Genomic DNA, 9,452 nt, shown 5'->3' with positions numbered 1-9,452 from the left:
AGAGAGAGAGAGACAGAGAGAGACAGAGAGAGAGAGAGACAGAGAGAGAGAGACAGAGAGAGACAGAGACAGAGACAGAGACACCCCCTCAGGATTTAGAAAAACAGGTGGGGCAGCCTGATCCCTCTGGGTCTGGATCACGTGTGAGGGACCTGATGAGGCCCAGGCTGCGTGGGGGAGAACTGGCTTGACCCCAGGCCAGGAGTCCCTAGCTGAGCGAGAGGAATCCGGTGTGCTAGGGGAGGACAGGGGTTGAGTAGGGGCGGGGGGAACACTGACATGCCCTGAGTGGTGGGGAAGCCAGTGGCCTAGGTGGGCTGTCGCTTGAGAGATAGGGCCACAGAGCTGGGGTGAGCTCTGCCCAGGCTGGGAGGGTTGGCCTTGCTCCCTGAGACAGGGATGTCTGACGGTCAACCCCTCCCTAGGCAACCAGAAGGCCAGTCATGAAGCTTTGCTGTCCTGCTTCCCTGGCTCAGGCTGCCCTGTTCTGGAGAGGCTGTGTGGGGTGGGCTCGGGGCCCCCAGCTCTGATGCCCCCTCTCTCTACAGGTTGCTCTGTCTGGGAGGGGCTGTTGCCAGCTCAGATAAGGAGGCTCTGTCCAGGGAGAGTTGGCCCCCAGAAACAAGTGCCCCATCTACCCAGTCCTAGCGGGAAAAGTGCCCCTCACAGCTCTGCCTCATGGGATCACTACCCACCATGATCTTGTCCACTGCTGGCTCCTGGGGGTTCAAGGAGCTGTAGGATCTGGCCCTGCCCTAGCTAGATAGCCAGGGTCTGGCCCCCAAGATGCACCCCAGTGGGAATCCCCCCACCCTTTCCCTCATACTCCTGGCCTTTCCTGCCCCTCCTCTGGCAGCCTGCAGAGCCTCCCTGCTCGCCTCTCTGGGGAAGTGTGAGAGGCACCCTCTGTCCCCATCCAGCCCTGTCTCTCTATCCCCAGCTCCAGCTGAGAACGGGGTGCATCCAGCCCTGTCTCTCTATCCCCAGCTCCAGCTGAGAAGGGGGTGGGGTCCATGGCACTGGCTCCTGCCCCTTCCATCCACTCCCACCCACCTACCCAGCGTCAGGGTCTCTGGATCACTGTGTAGCCCTGGGTCATGTCCAGTACTCACACTTAAGCCTTACTCAAGAGCCAGGGCTCCGTTTCCCCCTGTTCTCTCCCAGCTGCCCACCACCCCCATCAAGGCATTCCTCCCTGTCCTGCTCAGTTCACCCCAGGAAGCTGACCGCAGGAACATGTGAGCTTGGACCTGAATCCCTACTGATTGCAACTCTGGGTAAAGCTGTCCTGGGGACCCCATCTTGGGGGAGCTGGTCAGAGACCCATAGGGCAGGGAGAAGTGCCCCTCCTCCATGTGGTTCTCTGGGTCTTGTGGTCAGTAGCTTGGGGTAGAGCTCTCCTTTGCCCACACCCCCCACCTGGGCAATGGGAGTGGTCCAGTACATACCTGACCAGCAACCACAGCCCCCCAGGAATGGACACTTGTAGGGGTCACAGCCCCACGGACAGCTCCGCTGCTGCCACCCGGCAACCTTGCAGCCACAGCCCAGCCAGAGGCAGGGTCCTGAGCTCTGGACTCTAAGACTGGGCATACATTCAGACCTTCAGGGATGGCTGTTCTGGGCAGCCCAGACCCCCGCCCACCCAGTCGGGTACCCCCTGAGGGTCTCCCTTCGCCCAGGGCCACCCACAGAAGCCAGGCACCAGGGCTGGGACAGAGCCTGCCAGCTCCTGACTAGCTTTGCCCCCCGTGGCCAACTGGCTGCCCCTCTGTCCTTGGCTCCGGCTAACCACCGGGGAATCTGAAGCTGGCACTCCGACTGCTTCTCCCACTGGTCCGGGCAGGGAAGCGGCGGGCTGGACTGCCCCGTCTCCCCACCCACCTGCCCCCAGAGCTCGGCTGCCCGCGCCTGCCGGTGCCCGATCGCTCAGCTCACCTCGGCGGCGCTGTCTCCTCACCAGAGGCACTGCGGTGTGGGAACTGTCCCGAGGAGCCGGTTCTCAGCTGAAACAAAGAGGTGGGGGAGAGAGAGGGGGGCAGCAGGAGAGGGAGAGGGTGAGTGAGCAGGCGAAGGAGTGGAGACTGGAGGGGGAAGAGAGAAGGGAGAGGATGAGAGAGAAGAGGGGAGGGGAGGAGGCCTGACTTCCAGGGACCGAAGGGCCAAGGAAAGAGGGAAGAGGAAATGGGGAGGGGGCGGAGGAGGTGAGGGGGCCAGACCTAGAGAGGGGAGGTTGTTAGAGGGGCGGGACGTGGGGCAAGTGAGGGGGGCGTGGGCAGGAGAGGGAGCGGTGGAGAGGAGGGCTGCAGGGGGCGGGCGGGCTGGGGGCTGGGCAGGGTGGGCAGAGAGGCCCCACCCCATCCCATGCCAGGCTCTGCTACTTGAGTGGGCAAAAGGCCACGAAGGGGAATGGGAGGGAGAGGCGAGCCGCCAGGCGAGGGGTAAGGCTCTGGGCTGTGGGCTGGCTAGGAGGACGGACCAGGGACAAAGGCAGGAGAAGAACAAAGGTGTCCGAATGGAGGAACGGGCCCCTGCTGACCTCTGGGTGCCGCAGTCTGGAGCGTCCTGGACAGAGTCTCCTGAATGGAGGACAGGTCCACTCTGGGGTGGTCCAGGCTCTGAAGTGTCAGCCTGAGGTCAAGGGGAGAGGGGATGGGCTGTGAAAGCGGGCAGGGGTCCCCTTCATTCTGCTGAGACTGACCACACATCGGGATGCCACTGTCACTGTGTCTTTGGGGGAGGGGATGGTTGATGGGGTCCAAAGCCTGGACTAAGAACTGGGTAGGGGAAGTCCGCTTTTAGGGAAGAGCATTTGGGGCCCCTAGGGAGGTAGGGAGGTGGGGAGGATGGTAGGCACAATGGGGAAGAATGAAGGGAGTGGGGAGGCAGGGGATAGGGAGGGGGTGAGTTGGGAAGGAGGCTGCAGGGGGCGGGTCCAGAGCTGCAGCCCCTTAACAGGCCCATCTAAAGCAGAGGCCTCCTGCACATCCCACAATTCTTGGGCTGCCTAATGAAGGATGGAATAATGAACCACTTCCTGCTGCTCCCTCCTGCTGCCAGGTGCTGCTGTGACAGGCAAGGGCACCAGGGAATTCTGCTTGGGCTTGGGCCGCTGGGACACAAGTCTGTGTTCGTGCTGTGAGGGGCAGGGGAGGTAGGGTGGCCTTGATCAGAGCCATCCTATCCCTCTCTAGTCCCAGGCACAGCACCCTGGGCTGGTCCAGTCTCCTCCCATGCTCAGAGGCACAGGAGGCCGTCCTAAGCTTATGACCAAGGGAAGTTCCTCTTCTCATCCCACTGGAGACTCTTTATAGAAAGTCCAGCACACCAACATGCTTTGGAGAGCAGGAAGAGGGGAGGGAGCTGTGGGCTTGCCTAAAGCTGTGACAGGGAGAGGAGGAGTCAGCGTCCATCCCACCCTGCATGGAAGGGCAAGAGCTAGATGCCCTTAGACTCTGCCTGGCCCAACTCCCTCCACCTCCTCAGGGAAGCTGTCCCAGCCCCACCAAGGAGGGCCACATCAACCCGGCTGCCACTGTTCCAGCTACCTCCTTTCCTAGCCTGGAATCCCATAAAAGGAAAGGACCTCCCTCCCTCCCTCCCTCCCTTCCTTCCTTCCTCCACTCTCCCTCCCTTCCTCCCTTCCTTCCTCCCTCCCTCCCTTCCTCCCTTCCTTCCTTCCATTTACTTCTAAATAAATGCAAATTTACAGAAGAATTGTCAATAAGAATAGTGTAAGACACCCATTTACCCTCTAGCCATGTTGACTATTGTTAATATTTTTCCTCACTTGCTTTCCCTCTCTATATATGTATTTGCTCTGTATGTGTGCATAGTTATATGTAATTTTTTTCCTGAGCCATTTGAGAGTAAGTTGCAGATGTCATGGATAAAAGGATGGTTTCTTATCTGTTTCTGTCTCCTGGAGCCAGTGTAGGGGAGCCTAGACCATGTTGTGCAGAATGAATGGAGGCCCAAGACAGGCAATGAATGAGTGCATATCATCTATTGGGAGCATGAGGCCTGGGAGCTGGAGGGGCTTGGCCGAGGCTGCTTTGGGAGTTGGGCCTGTCCAGGGCTAGGCCCCACGTTCCTCTTGTTTTTTCTTTCCTCCAGCCTGGGAGGCAGGGAGCCATTGCCCACCAAAGTGAGCATGTGGTGTTTGCTGGGTGTGGAGCTGCAGCATATGTCTACGGAGGTGGCAGCAGGCGGGTGGGGTGGAGCTGGGAGAACAGGGATGCCCACACTGAGGCACCTGGGCACACTCGCCAGACTGGGCACTGCCTGGCTCTGTTGGGTTTGAGAAGACCCAGCTCTTGGAGGCCCCAGCTGCAGTGCTGAGGCCTCAAACTCTTGCCTTTAGGACTCTCCCCACAGCCTCATGAGAGACAGGGCAGGGATGGGGGCCCTTGCTTGACAGCTGGTCCATGGTGATAGGCTTAGAGAGGGCAGGATGAGGGCTCTGGTCATTCTGGACACAGCTGTCCCTGACACAGGGCTGGCATTCCTTCTGTGTTCCTCTGTACCCCAAAATGGGTTGGAGTCCCATCTGGGGGCTGTCCTCCAGATGGCTGCTCTCTTCTCTCTCCTAACCCCAACCTGAAGGTTATGGTTAAAAAGGTAGGCATTAAAAAAAAAAAAAAAAACACCTTGAAAGATGATCTGATCTCTGAGGCCCTGATGTCCTCTCTCAGTTGAGGTTCTCCTCCTCCAGGAAGCCTTCCTGACTTCCTCAGGCTGTCTTCCACCTCACATGCCAGCTCTGTTTATTCCTTTGCTGGCTCACACTGGTGCTGTCCCCAGGGCCTAGGGCTTTGCTCGGTCATCAGCCTTTCTCCCTCCTGCTGTCCCAGGCCGGGCATGTAACTATTGTCCTATATAGGTGGATGACAGTGACTTGGTTAGTCCTTCCTGGACATTGAGTCACTCTGATGCCACTGTGCCCCGTACGTCTGAGATTCCACAGGCTCTGGGCTGGCTGAGGTGGGGGGTGGGCAAGAGGACCCACTGGAGAGAGGTAGAAGGTTGTTTAAGACCACTGGCCTGTCAGGGCAAAGACAGGCCTCCAGCCTGGATCTCTGACCACCTGTCCAGCACCTTCTGCTTTCTCCCCTGGAGCATGGGCAAGCCTGTCCAGGGCAGCGGCCGAGGGTCCTCCCTGAATCCCACCTGGGTGACGGCAGGACCTGCCAAACTGAGGGAGGAATGCCCCCGCTCCACCCCGAATTTATTAACCCCAGCCTATCCATGTGAAAACCTAGGGGACACGGGCTTCCTCTCCCCCTGCCCATCCCCCCCGAAGAGATTTCAGCCAATTAGCACATACAGTATTTACTTAATTAGGGTAATGACATAATTAGTGTAAGTTGGGCTTCATCACATGGCTTCAACATGCAATTATGAGCTGTCAGCGGGAGGCAACATTGTGAAAATGCTCATTCAGTTTTGGTTCCAGCATGGAGGCCGCAGCAGCTGCCTCTGCTTTGGAGGCAGTGGCCGGTGTGTGCGTGGGGCGGGGTGACTGTCAGCAGCTGACAGACAGGCGAGGACAGGAGAGTCAGCGGGAGCAGAAAGGCAGTTTCCAGGGCTGATGGCATCCCTGACCAAGCCTCTCCCATCACAGATGGGCACTGCCATCCCTACAGCCAGGGCCCTGGCTAGGCTGATCTGGCTGAGATCGGGGGCCCGGGCAGTCTAGGCCCCTCTGCCCCCAGGTTTTCTGCCTGAAATGCTACCATTAGCAGGCTGTCTCTTCTCTCTTCAGGGTTTTGCTGCTCACACCAGCCACTAGCCTATTGGCCCCTCAGGGTGGCTCTTCGAGGCCACAGACTGGAAGGACTGGATTGATTACTGCTATCCTCATTGGACTTGTGGTAAACTGAGGCTTGGGGCAAAGAAGGTGTTAGATCTGATGGTGGCAGTGCTGACCCAAGAGGCAGCCCAACGTGGCCAGACACTCCTCGAGCCCAGGCAGCTCCCCCTCAGCTTCAGGGAGGTCTTCTGCCCCATGGCTCTTTCCCCTAGGAGGGGGCAGGGAATCACGGGGGGCCCCCAGAGTCCTGCTCCCTCAGCCTCCTCTGCACTCCCCACCCTCTGCCTCCTTCCACAAGGCCAGGAGGCGGGGCCCTGACCTGCCTGAGACCATCCACAGCCTTCCCCTCAGTGAGCCTCACAGCTTTCCTGGGCAGGGGTTGTGGGGAAGGAAGTGAGGGAAGATGGGAATCAGTGCCACCATTGTAAAGATGGGCAAGCCGAGGCTCCAGGGCCTCCAAGAGGTGCTGTTAGAGCCAAAATCAGGTCCCAGCAACTCTACTTTCTGCCTGGCTGGGTCACCTGGGCGGATTCTCTCTCTCAGGCCTCAGTATCCCTGTGTGAAGGGAGAGCCTATGATTTCAGACATCCTGACACTGTCCAGAGTGCCCAGGGAGGTGGGACCCAAGGAATGTGGCATCTTTCTTCCCTCCTTCCAAATTATGTTGTCATAGTTGTCCCTCCTCTTTCTGTCCCACCTGTGCCCTGCATGCGGGTCAGGCCCCCTGGGGAGACAGCTCTGACTGGCAATTACAACTGCCCCAGGCTGGGCCCCCTGCCCTTCTGAACTGGGGAATCCTGTCTGGGAGACATGGGCTCTGGGGGCCATCCCAGACCTTCCCACTCAGTGGTGCCCCCTCTTATAGGCAATATCCGCAACTGGCTGGACTTGGCTTTCATCCAAGCCCCTCTCTGGGTCTGGAGGCATATGATCAAGGTGAGACCAACTTGTTTGCTAATCGCTGACTATGGGCCAGCCACCTTGGGCCTGGTTACTGGGGTTAAATGGGGAGCGATGGGCAGGCAAAGATGAGGGTCACTACCTCCAGGGGCTCATGGTCTCAGGGTTCAGACAGACCCAGCCCCAAGGAGTGTCCTCCAAAGGGTAGGCAGAGATAAGTGCCAGGAAGAGCCAAGTTCAAACAAGTAGAGGTCCCAACCCTCTCCCTCACTGGTCAGGAGACATGGCACCTGCAGGGCCTGGGACAGGCAAGGATTTCACTTCACAGAGGATGTACTTCAGATGGTAGGACCAGTGTGAGCAGAGGCTGGGAGGCCAGAGTAGGATGTGGGGATGTCATCTTCAGGTGTGAGGTGTTTGGGTGGGCTCTGGGGAGCTCAAGGAAGGGGCTGGGGACTCTGGCTCTTTGTGGAAGGGTCAAGGCATTCCCTTAACATCCATTCAACAAAAAGTCCTTACTTTGTGCCAGGCACGTGTTGTTCTAGGCTGGAGATTCAGTGGGGACCAAGATGAAATCCTTACCCTCTTGAAACCTATACTCTAGTGGGAGTCAGGAAAATGAGAATAGTGTGGTGCAGGTGCGATGCAGAAGATCCTAACAGGGCGATGTGCTAGGGCTAGGGGGTCCCGGGTGTGGCTTCAGCCCCAGCTGAGGCAGGGTGGCCAGAATGATGGGGCTGGGAGAGGGGCGCTGATCCCACGGGTCTGGACTGTGGCTCCTGGCTCACCCCCACTCTCCGACTTTCAGCTTTGAGGTTTACTCCTGGCCTGTAGGCATGACTCCTGGGTGTCCCTTCTGCAGGGAAAAGAGGTGGCTGCCACCACCAAAGCCATCCTCCTGGTCCCAGGCTCCTCCATGCCAAGCACATTAGGGGATAATTAAGTAAAAATAGGTCTTCTGACCAGTGTAGCTCATTAAGGCCTAATTAAGTTAATTAGTTCCAGGTGTGGGTGGTGAGGCTCAAGTGAGGCAGCGGCTGTTTGCTGTAATTGCGTTTTCACAGTCGCAGTGGTGGCAGCGGTAGTGGTGGTGGCAAAGGCGGTGGCTTCCTCTGAGGCCTGGAAGCCCGCCAGGAAGTCCAGGAGGCTGCCACTGAGCTGAGAGGAGTATGAGGCAGCAGAAGCCTGGCCCGGGACCACCCGCAGAGAGCAGTAGCTGGAGTTTCAAGGTCAGCCAAGCCCAAGGAAACCTTGTGCCTTCTCAAACTTGCTCGTTCTCTGCACAGGGGTCGGGGTTGGGGTTGGGGGCTGTACAAAGCCACCAACAGGCATCCCTCCTCCAGCTGAGCAGGGTGGGTGCACCGCGGCTGGACCTTTGGATTCCCTCACACCCGTGGTGGTCCCCAGGAAGACTGTAAAATAGCTTTGCTGAAAGGGAAGATGTGGCTCAGAGGCAGTGGGTGAGACCTCTAGGAGTCCACCTAAATCACCCTCTCCCTTTGGCATAAGGCACCAATTCCTGTCCCTTTCTGCTAGATGTGTAGCTGTTAGAGATGCCCCCTCTTTGCAGTTCAGGGTAGGAGAGGGGGGCCACACAAATCTGGGGCCTCTGCAGAGGACCTGCTGTCTCAGTCAGTCTCCTGACCTGGACATCTCCCCGAGCCCACTTCCTGCTCTGGCTTCTACACCCAGCTGACCCCGGGGACCTGCCTGTATAGGACAGCCCTCCCAGCCTTGGCCACACTCTCATTCATTCATCCATTTGGCTCTCGGTCACTGAGCATCTCCTTTGTGCCAGGCAGCAGGGCTGGGGATGCAAGGCTAGGTGAGACAGGTTGGACCCTGCCCCATGGTGCCTTTGGTCTCTCTGAGGAGGCAGACACACACATATATATGTATATATATTTTTTCTTTTTTCTTTTGGTTGCACTGCATGGCTTGTGGGATTGATCCCGGGCCCTTGGCAGTGAAAGCACAGAGTCCTAACCACTGGACCAGGGAATTCCCGAGGCAGACATATTAATGGCCATGGCTACACAGTTTTGTCATGGCTGTAGGAGCACAGGGGTGCTTAACCCAGACCTGGGAGGAAAGATGCCTGAGCTGCAGTGAATATGGTCCAGGTGAGAAGTGGGCAGGCACCTGATTTTTACCAGGAACTAAAAGGGCCTCTCTCTGGCCAGAGGGCAGCACAAGGTGCCAAGTAGGGAGAGGGAGGGGCCATGGAGGGGTCTAAGAAGGGCTGCTGGGTAGGAGGAACTGGTAACTGTTGGCTGGGAGGCCAGGGAGGTGGTGCCCAGGGCCATGGCTGTAGATCTGGAGAAGAGGGGATTTGAGGGATGTTTAGGAGTAGAACTGATGGGGCTTGGTGTGAGGGGTGGGGAAGGAAGAGCTGTCAGTTCCCTAGGGAGGGGTCGGAGTGGGACTGAGCTCTGAAATGTCCCCACAGGGCTGGCACTAGGATGAGGCAAGTCAAATGCCTGGGATGCAAAATTTGGGGTACTCACTCCCAGTCTTGTGTTTCCACCTGTGCCTTGTCCTTGGTCCTCTGAAACTTGTTACTAAAACATACTTTGGAAAGTGGAAGCCACTCCTGGAGATGAGGCAACAGGAGGATGGTCTGGGCAGTGTGTCTCCCTCCATCCTTCAACCCCTACCTGGGAGGTGCTGCCTTCTCTGCAGCCTCCAGGACTGGGGTGAGGCTGGGATGGACACCTTAGGGTCTCACATGCTTTGGACA

This window comes from Physeter macrocephalus, chromosome 18 (assembly GCF_002837175.3).
Source record: "Physeter macrocephalus isolate SW-GA chromosome 18, ASM283717v5, whole genome shotgun sequence".
Taxonomy (NCBI): Eukaryota; Metazoa; Chordata; class Mammalia; order Artiodactyla; family Physeteridae; genus Physeter; species Physeter macrocephalus.
This window is presented reverse-complemented; position numbering follows the sequence as displayed.